Source organism: Micropterus salmoides, unplaced genomic scaffold (assembly GCF_014851395.1).
Source record: "Micropterus salmoides isolate LMB-PRFRI ecotype aquatic unplaced genomic scaffold, ASM1485139v1 Ms_hic_scaffold_15, whole genome shotgun sequence".
Lineage (NCBI taxonomy): Eukaryota > Metazoa > Chordata > Actinopteri > Centrarchiformes > Centrarchidae > Micropterus > Micropterus salmoides.
The window spans coordinates 9,250,515-9,266,039 of record NW_024040596.1 but is presented as its reverse complement, the minus strand read 5'-3'; the positions used below and the strand labels follow the sequence as shown (position 1 = coordinate 9,266,039).

Below are 15,525 nucleotides of genomic sequence, written 5' to 3'. Positions count from 1 at the left end.
GAGTAAAAGCCTCCCACACAACACAAAATGATTTTCTTGCTCAGACATCTCACACAAAAATAATACAAACATATGGACTGCGTGACCCCTGTGTGGAAGAACCGCCATCATATCAGATGTGCAAAACACTGACTGGCTATTATTACATATTTTAATAAAGAGCCAATATCCAGCCCGCTCATGCAATGGTCTTACTATAATGTAATCCCTTTTTATTAATGTGTCAGTGTGCATGACCCCCCCCCCAACAAAGGCAATAACCGACTCTAATCTACCTCTAGAAACCCACAAGGTCAGCGGAGCCTCTGGATGTTAAATACAGAGATGGGCTGTTGGAGTAAATTGGATTACTCGTTTGAAATGCAGAAGTTGAGGGAGGAAAAGAAAACAGAACAAGCTGTAACACCAGATTTATCATAAGAAAAATGTAAAATCATTTGACCACAGTCTAAAGCTTTGCATAGTTACTCTGAATAAATATTCCGCTCGTTTTAAAGTCTAAATAGAAGTCAAAGGAACACACTTGGACACAATTTAAAAGATGGCATTACCTGCAAACTGGGAGTAAATACTCAAATGAAAACTTGAAAATTGTTGACATGATATTACCATTAACATAATGGGCTCTGGAGACACAGCGACAAGGGTCATTTAAGGAAAACCTCAACACTTTCCATCTGCAACGTCACAGAAAACATGACTTAAAGAGGTTACATTCCCTCTTTACTATAACCTTTCCGGTCTTTCAACAAGCCACTGACTTGAGACTCACATTGTATCTACTGGCGACACAGCATCACGCTCTGGCGCTCTCTCATTATTCTGGGTGTCACGTGTCTCTTGCGTGGGAGCACAGCAGGGGTTGGACAAACCTTTATTTCAAGAGGCAAAACAGAAATGAGAACGCAGATGACGTTTCTCTAGCTAAACAATTGCTGGCTCACGCTCCCATTTTCACCTTGGGCAGTAACAAACATGCATCACTAAGAGGAATAGCGGGCCTTGAGTCACAGTGATTCAGCCCGTGCTTCACTGTGACTGCAGGGAAAAACAAATGTGAGATCTGCATTTTCTGAGCAACCCGCGGGGTGCAAGCAGCAATCTTTAATCCACACATGTAGACTTTTGTGATAAAACACAGCAGACTTTAATATACTAAGAGATGGGTTTATGCCCAGAGAACAGAAACAAACCATCTGCCTGCTCACTTTAAACAAACAATCATGCTCTCTGGGTAGAGGAAAACTCTACAATCATATTTCCTACATTTCAGTGATTCTAAGCGACAGGTGATACTTGTCTCAACTATCATTGAGGTGCCTTCGAACAAAAACACTTCACACTAAAATGCACCAGTGGAGTTTTACAGCGCCAGTAAAAGACTGCTTGTAATGGCTAGTAGATGTGTACTTCTTAAGCTGCACCACAATTTAAACTACACAACATTTGGCAGCATTATAAATTTTACAAATGCTTACAATTCCTCTTGGTAATTTACAATTAATATGCTCAAAATATCCAGCAAACCAATGCTACATTCCTATTTCACTGCACAATAATTCCTACACAGTTAGTGCTTTGCAGGACAGACAATCTGTCCAATGTGCTGATTAGAAACAATCTATTCTTACACTCTGCCGTCGCTGCCAGTGTGAACGCGTGGAACTGTATAATGAAATTAAAAGAGGAGTTCAAGAGCACGCAGCTCAAGTGAATTTCCATGGATAAATAAAACGCAACAAAAAAAAGTCAATCAATCAATTAATTTCGAACGATCCCCATGATAACTCATGTTTCTAGAATGGTGTGTTTCTCCCCCCCTTTTCGTTTCTGGTGGTGCTGTGAGAGCACAGAGGGCCGTGCAACAGGAGAGAGCCGACAGCTTCAGCCGGCTCTCACAGCGAGTATGCCCAAGACGGTTTAGCTCTCCAATTGTAGGAACAATGAAGCCTCCCATTGGATCAATGTAGGCAGAACACAGCCTTCACTATCCTAACCGAAACACTAAGACTGCTCTTTTGACCTCAGCTGTGGAAACAGCCCAACCATGCAGCTACTAGCGCATAACATCCAGTACAGCGGGGAGGAACTGCTGAAAGCTGAGGAATGCCAACAATTCATACTGCAGGCCCACTGAATCCTTGTGAATGAAGTCAGATATAGTCCTGAAAGCATGTGTTAGTGTCGGTTGACTACAAAGTCAAGCTTTTCAAGAGGTATTCCAGTCAAGAGATTTTAAACCCTCAGCCATTCATGAGCCACACTTTTGGAATGAAGGTACAAAGCTAAGCCAGCCACACTCCTTCAATAAAACACCTACGACAGTCTGCCCAGGATCCAATAGCCTGCACACTTCCACTGGTGTTGTGCATGAGGTTACTACACAACAGGGATTTCAAATAACACAGCAGGACAACAGCAGTTATTCAAAAAAAAAAAAAAAAAAAAAAAAAAAATATTCCAACACAGAAATTTCAGATTTTCCACTTCCTATATTTAGCCTGATTCCAGACCATCTGAATCGCATCTCCACTTCTGTCAGCGATTTAAAAAAAAAAAAGGTATGGTGTAGGGCCTTATGAAATTCATTAAAATTTATCCAGATCAGTTTTATTTGTTCCCCAAATTCTGCATTTTCCATTAAAAAAAAATTCAGTGATTTACAATCTAAACACATTTTGTCACCAGAAACAGTGTGTAATCATGTGGTGGATGAATAAAATTTCAATAAGAAAATAAACAAATTTTTATGAATTTTAATGAATGAATTCACATTAAATGCATTCAAATAGCAACACATGTGTTGTGAATTGTCCCCCATTAAAAACGTTATTACTTGACGACTGACAATTTCTTCCCACAGGTCTTCTGAAGCACAGCCTCCATAGATGCTGCTCGAACACACGGTTACAAGTGACGGAGACTAATCTCATGTGGGCAACAGAAAGAGCAGTGGACAAACACAGTGTACCTGTAAATGACACCAAAACACAGCAGCATGGTCTTTTCTGTTAATTTGGCTTAACTGCCGTGAAAAAAAAAAAAAATTATAATACTAGGGGAAAACCAAGATTTTAATAAATTACAGTTTACAGATTCAACAATATCCCACGTTGAACAGTTGATTCCATTTTTATTATCAAATTCTGTGATTCTGTCCATGTGGAAATCATAGGGCCCAAGTCTGGTGTTGTTCTCGTCAATGGCTGATCCTCGTTGGAGTAACAGCTGATTATTTGTCAGTGTAATCTTAAGTATAGCTGTAAAGTGAAAGTAGTTTTCCCTCGTTTCAAAGTTTTATCTTACTGTCCAAGTTTCCATTCAAATGTAGCACAAATTTTAGCAAAATGTCTAGAATATCTGCAAAAGAAAATGCTGCATTTTCATCCACTAACAGAAGAAGAACGCACAACGAGATGACGCGATTAACAGAGCACTTGTGGCACTTGTGAAACCTTGTGGAAATAGGGGGTAGTAATCGTGCAGTGGATAAGACGCCTGCCTTTGGTGTGAGAGACACGGGTTCAATTCCCCACTGTGGCACATCCAGTGTGTCCCTGAGCAACACACTTAACCCCTAGTTGCTCCAGAGGCGTGCGACCTCTGACATGCATAGCAATTGTCAGTCGCTTTGGATAAAAGCGTCAGCTAAATGAATAAATGTAATGGCATTTCCAGTTGTTTCATATATTCATTTGAGGAATGTTGCAGTCTCCTCATTGATTTACACAGATCTGATGCCATTTTTCGTTTCTTCAATGAAGAGTAACAACATGCTTCATGTACGTCATGGTTTACCTCACCAAGTCAATTGCATTTTGTCTCATTTTGTTTTTAAAATTGACAACCCAACTTTTCAACCTCAGACATGTGTGAAAGCCTTTTTGCGACATTTGGCAACTTAGTTATTTCTACTTCATCTCTGAGAAATCATGTTTTTTTTTTTAATGTCAGCTTGGCATGGCAGATGGCTGTTAGCACTACAACACCCAATGGCCACGGTAGTCATTGCTATTGAGAAGGCGCTAGTCTGAGGCAGGAAATGGAGCAGTAGCAAATTTAAGATGTCCACTATTGTGCTAAATAATACATGTGGTCCTGCATTTGTCCAAATTTCTTCCTCTTCTTCTTCCTCACGAAGTTTGTCCGTTTGGGCTACTGTAAAATCACGGCGGTGCAACATGCCGACCTCCATGTAAGAGGACCCGCAGTGTATACAAGCTCAAGGTTACTAAAAACCAACGGTTCATTATGTCAGGTCTTTATCCACCCCTGAAAACATAGTTCTGTATATTATATTGCATTTCTGTCAATAGATCCTTCTAAATATCACTGGACATTTAAAGGCCCTGAAATTTTTTTCCTCAATTAGCCTCCTACTGTAAGGAATGAAGTCCTAAATAAAATCAAAATAGTCTTCCTAAGTTAGAACAGTTATTTCATATGAGAGATTTCTTTAGTTGGGAAAGGTGACGTCATATCTTCCCGCACACCAGAGTTTAGCAACATTTTAATCAAAATCTGATGACACTTGAGGGGTCGCTTGCTTGTATCAGTCGAATCTAAATCAAACCTGGTGAAGCACATTAAAGTGTTAAATTTTTTTCCCCAAAACTTTAACATTGATTGTTGCCTTTTTGGTCATGAATATTGAAAATTTAAGAAACATACTTGCTTACTTAAGTAAGTAAGTTTTGAAAGGCACTAATCAGTAGCAGAGATTCAGAAATTGGATGTTTCCTACCAAAATGTATCTTGAGAATTAACGTTTTTACTTATGTCTCTATATACGCAGGCTTGTACATTTGATATTTTAATCAAAGAATGATATTTTCTAATTGTATAAGACAAGAAGAGTCAATTGACTGAGTGAATATTGTTTCTTTATAGACAACTTAGGTGTAAATGAAGAACTGAGCATTTATTGTGCTTATATTCAGGTGTGATGAAAAAAGTTTTCTATTAGTGGCATAAGAACTAACTACAAGTAATGATGTACAAGAACACTCCAGTAATAGTTGTAGCAGCATTGAAAAACAACATTTTGGGTTTTTTTGGTTACTAGATTGGTCTCTAATAAAATTCTAATCATGGCATCAAACTATCTTAAAGAAACTGCATGCTAACAAGGAGCTTTTAACCCCCCCCCTCCATGTCTAAATATAATGTTTGTATTTAAAGCAAAAGTGCCAAAGTACGTAGTCAAAGTTATAGCAAAGTACTCCTAGAATCTACAGTTGTACAAATTGGTAAAACAAAAGCAGATACTCTGTTTTGGGGAAATGAGTTATTTAAAAAGGGTTCAAGGACTGGAAAGTTTTGGTGAAAAGCTTCACAGAGGCAGCTGAAGGAAAGTCATACTGTAACAGAGCAGCACATTACATCTGGCTTTCTGTTCTCCCCTGCTCGCTTCTGAGGCAGCTAAGCCTGTTGCTTAGCAACCTCTTAATCAATACCTGGTTCTTGCCGGAACAAAGCAGAACAACGAGAGCAGAAATAATGGAGGAACACTTAGCTAGCAGCCTTACAATAGAAAAGCCATGTCAGACACCATTCGTGTACATATCAATCACTGACGGTCACCATTAGCAACTGCTCGTTATTGCTGGATCTTTGAATACTTGTATAACAGGAGGTGGAGGAATGTCTTATACAGAGTCCGAAATGTTTGGATTATAGGGATTAGACGCTGCGTGTCTGGCAGGATTACGTATTTACTCACTAATGGACATCGGAAGAGCTGGAATAAAGTGTGCTTTTTTTGGTCAAAACAATCTAAACTTATTGTGAACCGCAAGTCGTCATACAATTGTTTTATATGGTTATGTGATTCTTAACACAACACTAGTGTCATCAGGGATTTGGTGGACTGAAAAGTAAATAAAACAAACCAGTATACATCTAACCTAAGACATTTTTTTTCCTATTTTAGATTTACATTAGCGTGTGAATCTCTAAGTACCGCAGAGGGGGATGAGAATTTGGTCGTTGCTTTTACAGGTATCCTGTCATGAACTAAACATTTTGACCTGTCGGTGGTACAAGATAAAAAGTCAGGAGATCATCAAAGTCAGGAGGATTAACCATGAATGTCTGTTTAAAATGTCAAGGCAATCCATCTGAGATCATTCGCTTGGAACCAAAGTGGGCCACTGACACTGCCTTCGCTCCCACACCTACTCAAATTGTGCTGATATTTGACACCTTGGACAGAACAGGTCTTCAGAAAACATTTGATGTCCGTTAGAAATCAAATAAAATATATAATAAACCATCAGCATTCAAATTTATACCTTTTTGGTCTTAAATCTTGTCTTTGTGTGATAACTTTGTCAAAAACACCAAATACAATACAAAGCAATTTTTTCCCGAATATTATTTCTCATTTTTATACTACATTACCTTCCCTATACTACTTGTAATGCTTCATATTTAATATAAATGTATCCAATCAATGTAAATATCAAATGGTTTTAAAAGGCAAACACTATTTGTTCTTCATTCAGATTTTGAAAATAAATCAGAGTCCGAAAATAAAATATCACAGTTACATTATGACAGAATATACTGCAGTCTTAATACAATACCCATAGAGTACTATATATCCGTACTTCTATTACAGGTCTGTTACTACTCAGCACTGCTAACATTATTACTGCTACTATTCTACTACAATACCACTACCACATAACGTAGCTCACCTATTTCTCTGATCATTTTGTTTGTTTTTTTTGCAGAATAATGAACACAGCAGTCAGTGATTTCTATGGTATCCTTATCGCAACCCAAATTATCAATATCTTATGAGTTGAGAGCATAAACTACATTATCAAATAGTCTATTGTTGTTATAATTCCCTGATTTTGTTAAACCAAGGTGGAGCTAATGGTAATTATATTAGTAATATTATAACAAGGTTTTTTAGTGATGGTGAGTAGTTACAGACCTTTAAGAGCAGTAGTACTTCTATAGTACTATAGTGGTTTTGTATTAAGTGTGGAAGCTAATTTAAAATCTTTAGTCTTATTTTTCATGCAAAGGGTTATCTGGAATAATATATCACTTCTTTTGTGAGAATGGCATACACCGGCTTTTGTCAAGTATGTTCTAGTCATTTGGTAGTACCAAGGCCACGAACAAATTGTATGAGAACTGTTTTGTAAAGAATTTCTTGTGCTAGGAATATGCTCCATGTCTATATCCGACAGATTAAAAGTACATACATACACACACACGAGTCACTGAAACAATGGCTGATGAATCTTACATAGATGAGTTTTTGTTTTGATTGTGTGATGTGATGTTCAGACTCCCTGTATGTGACAAATCTGTATGAAGAGCAAATAATGTCAGTCTATAAAAAAAACAATATTTACATTGTATTGATTGCGGCCTATACATTTATTAAATATGAAGTGTTACAAGGAGCAGAAGGAAGATAATTTAGTAAAAGAAAGGAGATATAATGTATTTGCGTTAACACTGCTTTGTATTATAGTCCGTGATATTGACAAAGTGACATTTTATGAGCAAAAAAAGGGTATACATTTGAATGCTGATAGCTGATTATATTTCTCACATGTACATCTAATTTCTTCTAAAGACCTGTTCTGTCCGAGGTGTCAAGAATCACTCAAATCTGAGTAGGTGTGAGAGTGAGAGTGCAAGTGCAGATCAAACCGTACGTGTAGGTAAAAGCGAGGACTCTGTGTGTGTGTGGAACTGGAAAAGCGAGTGGGAGACCGGTGTCATACAGTACACCTTTCTGTGGGCAAGTGGGGGTGGAGCTGAGCGTCGGTCAGGTAAATAGAGACTACACACACCACCATATCTCCAAGGACATTATCCTACTTCTTGTTTCCAGTGCACTTTCACAGTCAAGCGAGTCATCTATAGCACAGACACCTTTAAGAAAAAAAATAAAACAAACAAAAAAAACAAACAAAAAAACACATCCCACATGTTTCCACATTCACAAACAAAGGAATGTTAAACTGATGATCCCCTCTGACACCTGTATTGAATCCCAAATCTTTAGTAGTTCTACTAAAAATGGTTTTTTTAACACTTAATTTTTGCTGTAAATTTCAGTGCAGAGCATTTTGAAGTATCACTGTTTTTGGTGGTCATAAAAAAACCTTGAAACAGAAAAGTCCATTATCACATGTAGGAGGTATTATTGCAAGTGTGGGTGATTCTAAAGTGCACGAGGGCGGTGATAGACCAGACCTTGTGGCTGTAGGATGCACCCTGATGAAAAGAAAGCTTTATTTTCATTACAGATTTGAGGCACAGTTTACAGACAATGACTTGAGATGATCATCTGTTGTCAACGGCACTAACATGCAGAAATGTCCTTTCATCTGGGCTGCGATTACACACTCAGTTGTCGGTTTATTAGGTATACCTCACTAAAACTAATACATAATAATAAAAATAATAAAAATTAATAATAAATCCAACTTTCATGAAGGTTATAATGTTCAGTTTCTCTTGAAAGCGTTTTATGGAGGGGTTGATTCAACTGTGTCGTCATTTTAAAGGCTTCAGTTTGCTGTGGAACTTTTAACACAATTGTTTTATACAGACAGGTATTATTTTATCATTTATGCCTACGAGGGTAGGCTAATTAAAGGCTGACTGGTTAATCCACTAATGCTCTCCCTTTCTTTTTCAGTAGTATGTAAGTACTGACAAATGCCATTTGAACACCAATATTAAACAAGCTTTCTATCCCTACAGGCAACATCAGGGTTGGGTGATATGATTGAAATCTATAAATCACAATATTTAAAAAGGTTCAGTGTGTAAGATTTAGTGGCATCTACTGGTGAGGGTTGTGAAATGCAACCAACTTTCCAGTCTACCACTGCCCCTTACCCTTTCAAAGAGCTGAAAGAGCACAAAAAGGTGTCTCGACAAGAAATTAGGTTTCTTAAGGTATATTTATTAAGAAATTATATTTACTTAATTATTCAGTAAAACCATGTTATTGTGACTTGGCCACTGACAGATAACATGGAAAATGTAAGTCAAGAGTGTGTAACATTGTCGCTGTTTCTGCACCACAGTCCATTATGAACCATACATTAGATAAAGGGAAACACATTAGTTCTCTCTGTGATTATGGACCCTCTCCAAAACTGCCCGCCACCAATAATATCTGGCCTGCGGTCAGATTATGGTGCTTTGATAGCAGCAAAAAATATAAATAAATACTTTGATAGCGGTGCTGAAATAGATCTCAGTCATGGCAGCAACAGTTATCACATAATCACTTCCTCTTTAGTGGTTTTGCCTACAAAATAAAAGTGCGAGAAGCTTTTTAATGTAATGTTGTAACTGGAGTTGAACTGGGAGCTCTTACTTTGAAAGATTCTGAACGACATTAAAAGAGTCTGTAGTCTGCTTGACACACCTCTGAAAGAACCACGATTCCCCCTAAAAATATCCTCAGCCTGGAGATATTTGGGAAATGCAAAAGCATCCGTAGGTTGATGGATGTGGATCAAACACCGAAACAAAAACAGTGCAGCACATGCCGTGATCTGAGAAACATTCACTGCAGAATCCATTTGTTGAAGAAGGGAAAAAATAAAAAAAATAAATAAAGCAGTCCCTGCTGGAGACCTGCATCCTTTCTCTGACGTTGATGACCAAAGTTTATGTTTGGCCTCTTAGTAGCTAGTATAGCCACAAGGCTCAGTGTTAATTAACTGCCCAAAATATTTCTCCAATCCTACCATTACAGTTTTAACAATGTTATACCTGAAATAGTTTATTTAACAGAATTTGCTAGTAAACGCTGAGACAATATGACCTTATGATATGATTCATCTGACAGTCACTAAACAATAATGATTCACTGTGCTTCCCCCATTTCAGATTACAGCTCACAAGCAACTGAACGTGCATCTTTGAGCTGCTTTCTGACTTCAGTCCTGTAGTGAACACCAGGCTGGGTTGCCTTGCAGATATATTGGATTACAAAGTGTCTCTAGGAGAACTTAATGTGTATTGTGCTGAGGAACAAGTTACCATTCAGACTGTCCTGATTGTGTTTCCAAACATAGGACAGCTGGAAAAGGGTTTCACTGAAGATGAACCAGTGCTCTACACCTTTACAGTGCAAGTTCAGGGTTATTGGTATCAATTTCAATGCAGTTCCAAACAAGAGAACCTGGTTTGTACCAAATTCTAATATTTACTCAGCTCAGTTTTCATTACTAAATCTACTACACATAACAATCAAACATAAAAAAAATAAAAAAGGATTGCATTATATTCCCAGATTCAAAATGCCGGAGGATACATTGCCCACTGAGGACACACAAGGTTGTACAGGAACCGATTAGTTTCTGTGGGCTGGAAAAAAAAAAAAAAAAAAAAAAAAAAAAAAAAAGGATACACAAGGTGAACCTTTATTTTCTTTCTCTTTCTTTACACGACATCCATAGCAAAATGAGTCATTATAGACATCTACCAAAACAAAAGCATCCCAGTGTATTTCTTCTACCACCAAGCGTATTGTGACGTCTACTTTGCTATGTGCTCTGCTGCCAACAGAAATAATCTAATTGATGCGATCCTCCGTTTGCCTGTACCTTGTTTTACTGACTGCTCAGCTGCTTAATGAGGAAATTAGTTTTAATGTTTTCCTGTTTCTCATAATTCATATCAATGTGATTCACGACAAGTTCCTTCTGCTCCACGTATAGACATCCACCTCGAAATCCACGCCGGTGATTGCATCCTCTTCAACACCTGCAACCTGGACAAGAACCCGATTGTGTCACTGAAAAACCCAGTGATTGTGCGAACTGGACGCTAGACGCACCAAAGTTGGTCACATACCGCATGCTCTTGGCCACTTAAAAAACAAAATGCCCGACAGACATGGAAAATAATTAAAAATCACATGAATGCACTGGGGAAAGGCTTCTGAATCTATAACCATCCATAGTCATTATGGTTTGGCTCCAGCAGCCCACTTCCTGTCACCCACAGCAGCCAGGTCAATAATTTTAACGAAAACACTTGAGACAAGAAAAACAGGTCATTATCTTGACACTGCCATCCAATCGGTCCACTAACAAATAACACAAGAGCAACCATGACCGTGTCAGTACTTTCAAGCCTATGCCATGCACTATAAAAGTGTTGGATTTGTCTATTTAACCACTATTATTATTATTAGTTTTACCTTTATGAACCACTCAGGGTTCTCTGCAAAACAGTCCCACCTCACATTTTTGCCGTCTGCTTTTGTAAAAGTTGAGCATATTTGATCACTCAATATAAAATTACAGAACACGTCCTGTTTTCGCTCCTCTATATATAAAGTACTGTCACACTTACAGCCTTCTTTCACTCAGCGCTGCACTGGAGAACCACACACTGCTCCATTTGGTTTCACACGTTCCACTTTGGATAGAGTTTTGCCTTCCAGTCAAAATGTGTGCATCAGACTACTTTGGCTATGATTGGAGTATGTTTGTTTTTATGCCAACAACACCTAATTACATGCACCCTCTGCATGCTTAAAAAACACTATAAGAAGCAGTCAATTTCATTGTTCTTGAGCACTGGCACCCTGGGAGGTACAGACTTGCATTTGACATTTTGCTGATTTGAACAGCCTGCACCCTGCTATTTATTTACCATTTCACCAAATTATAGTTTTCACTGAATTATGGGATCCTTTATGTTTTATTTTATTCCTTCTCCATTGCATCAGTCCAATTAAATTCATAAGTGTTCTGTAATTATCATATCGAATGTCTTGAAATAATGATTAAATCTTCTTCATCATCATTTACTTTTAGTGGTGCAATACATGAAAACGATCAAATACATCTATCCTATTAGAAGTAACACCCATTAATCTATTGCAATTCTCAGGTCACATTCCCATGAACATCCAAACATACAATTGCAGCTATTTTTAAAAGGTCTGGGTCTGATACAAATCCCTGCAAATCCTTCTGCCTCATGTATATGTATGACACATCGTGCCTGGCAGCAAACGTCCTCCATAACTCAGAAGCCCCCGAGTATTCTCATGAATTTTACAGTGCAATCAATGTAGAATCACCAGCTTTCTTTCAAAGTAAGAAAAGCTATGAAACCAGAAGAACTGAGGACAGTTAAATCTGTAATGTCGTGTGCCACCATCCTGAGTTAATTCAATGTGACTGTTGGTTTTCTTCTTTAGCTGTCAAGAGGACAGGTCCAGGACCTGTATCTTGATCAAGTCTAATCAATACATTTTATCTGCAGGTAACAGAAAATTCTTTGAGACACATTCTAAAATGTTTTGTTGCTGGTTTTAGTTTGAGTTAACAACAACATCTCAATCAGATAAATTAACATGTGAATGATTCTGAATCAATGCAAATTTACTGTTTTATTAATCTTTAAAATCCAATTTCAGACTTTGTGTAAAGCCTCATTTTTGCTGAACTGACAAATCTGCAAATACTACTTGCAGCAAGAGTGTTAGAATATATCTGTCTAAGACTAGACTTTTGTTTAGCTCACAAACCACACTGCCCTGTGGACCGTCACAGGAATCACACACGCTGTGAAATCTATTTCAGTTTGAACCCTTCGGCCCCATCAAATGTGTGTTTCAGATTAAATTATCCAGCACTAAAGAAACAGAGAGACGGAGGATAGAAAAGCAGAGTTGGAGACTGACCTGCCTCGCTGTGGCTGAAGACAGCCATGGTCTGTCCACCCACTGTGTTCATAGTGAAGGGATGATCCCTCGGGACCTGCAGTGATGCATCCTTCTCCCCCCAGAGCGCCCAGGGCAGTCAGCTCCTCATTCAGGCTGAAATGTACCTGAGAAACACAGCTGAGTCAGGACCCTGCTGACTAGTCATATCAGCAACCAACTCTTTGATTCATCAGGTAAGGTCAAATATAAAATGATGAAACTGTATTGATCTCTGTGAGGAAGTTAGGTCAATGCAGCAGCTAACAGCGAAGGGATACACCAAAGAAGAAATAGGGAAAAAAAACAGTACAATGAAAATATACAGTCTGCAGTATGAATGGGGAAAACAATCATTAACGATTGATGTGCTACTAACACTACTAAAGCTGTACAGGTTTACTGTAAGAACGGTCACTATTATATGAGGCGGTCTCACCTCTGTTTTGCCTTGCTCCCTGTCAGGTGGATGAGAAGACAGAAAAAGGTGCGTATCACTGACATGATTTAAGCATATCTAAAACAACAAAAACATGTATTCAAAGCTTCTAAATGAAGACTTTACCGACATACTTTCCAATGGTAAGGGTTCCGACCTCGCCCTTCTCGGTGGCCTTGTCCCATTGATGAGATAAATACTTGGGAACCTGGTGAAAGATAATGACGATTTAAGGAGGTCATTTGTAGTTTTTAAGAGGACACCTGTCAAGATATACACACACCAAACTTAACATGTCACTCAACAAGAGCTTTGATGGTGAATTTTGATTTTAAAAATAATTAAATTTCGACAAAGATAAGCTGCAGCCATTTTTATTATTATACTGTTTGTCGTTGCATACTGCATCCTTTGGTGGATGAGTTAAGTTTATGTTACAACTATTTGTAAAAGCAGAACTTTGCACTGAAATTAAAGGTTGTCCGCTGTGTATAATCACCAGTAAACCTGTAGCCGATAAACAAGACGACATGGTACATGTTTTTGTGACCCCTCACCAGCCTCATCGATTAATTTGATAATTTAATAAGATGCGGGTGGACAAACCTTTACAAGCCACACGCCTTTACTTTGTTTGACTCCAGTCAGATTAACCTCCGTTTTGTCTGACATAATTTAGTAGTGATACAGGTAAACAACAAGCGCAGGCTGCGCATCGACGGATCAATTTATTCTGCAGGGCCCAATTAAGAACAAATCTTCAAAATAAAACTTCCTGTTACATCTTTCAAAATAAAACTCAGAACCACGACACAATGATGCTAGATAGTAGGAGCATTTTATAATCTAATATCTTGTCTGCAGTTGGTTTATACCTAACCAAGCTGCTGCACTGACCCACCATCTTTACAGTAGGCTATATGAAAACGATGTAGGCCTGAATATTTAATTTTATGGATATGGATAGAAGGTCTCACAACAAGTGTGCTACTCAAGTGTTTATTTAAACAATGAAATTACGAATTCTTTATATCTATGTGCACAACAACTATTTGATCTTTTTTTGTGAACAATTTTATATATATATCTATATACATACATTATATATATATATACATACATACATATACATATACATACATATATACACCTTCAATCCCTCTTCCATAGTAGATCACTCAATAATATAATATTTAACTGTAGGAAAAAAGGATTGAAAAAAATGAAAAAAAGAGTACGGTAATAACAAGTTTAAGACAATTGTCTCAGGTGTGTGTGATTTGGGGAACTGCAGGCTACCACTTAATATTACATGACATCCCACCAGTAAGGCAATCACACAACTGTGTAGCAAACAGTTTGTGGTAGCACAAAGTATCAATTGTAGTGTAATGTTATCAGAATATGCATCACAAAAGCACAATGTCAAAAAAGATAATGAGGGCCTTAATGTGGGTTCTGCTCCTGAGTCCCTCTATGAACTTCAATATTTCTGCTGGTCTTTATATGGTACATATTCAAATTAGTTACATTTACATAGCAACATTTACCACACAGCCAGCATGTCTAACTCCAGCTGAGAAATACTGTGTACATCATGCAAAGAGAGGGCCAGGAACAGGAGGTTAAAAAGCAGCTAATTTGTGCCGCGAAGTTACAAATCAATTAAATGGTGTTGTTACTCCATCTGCAGCTGCTGCTGGCTTCAAAACATTCTTCATTTAATTTGGATTAAAAAGGTCTATGAACAAAGATCATATTGCTACAGAAGCTTAACACAACTTCTAACCCCTAAAGAACTGTATCCCACAAGTTCCTTTTAACATTTAAACTACCATCTTAAGGGGAATCTCATTCTGTGAGGGTCTGCAAATAATTAACTTTTCCAATTGTTGTGCTTTTATTTCGAAAGATTTAGTACATTACTGGAATTACACAAAATCCTACTGAAATGCACACACACTCAACAATGAGCTGACAATTACTATCATAGCAAATCAAACATCTTTAAAAATAAAAAAAAGAAGAGGGCAGAGCAAATATAGAACAGACTTCATTAAACAAAGTGCTTACACGCTTGTCACAATAATTCACAAGGCATCAAATCAACAATTCCATTTGTATTTAGTGAACTGAATAAACAATTGCTGGCAATAATAAAATGTTGATGGAAGAACGTTTCATATTTAAATGTTACACAGTACCCAGCCGTACTAAAATCAAACATTTAGATGTATTAAAACACCTGTAGCATGTTTTTTAGTTTGTTTTCTATAAATAAACATACATATAATATATTGGAATGACCCCATTTATTTGCATATATATATATATATATATTTGAACAGTGTATGAATATGTATTTATT

General features: G+C 37.6%; 1 pseudogene; it reads right to left on the bottom strand.

Annotated features, from left to right (window-relative positions):
- LOC119903927 overlaps positions 1-13,856 on the bottom strand; it is a 42,280-nt pseudogene extending 28,424 nt beyond the window's left edge.
- Positions 13,857-15,525: the final 1,669 nt, after the last annotated feature.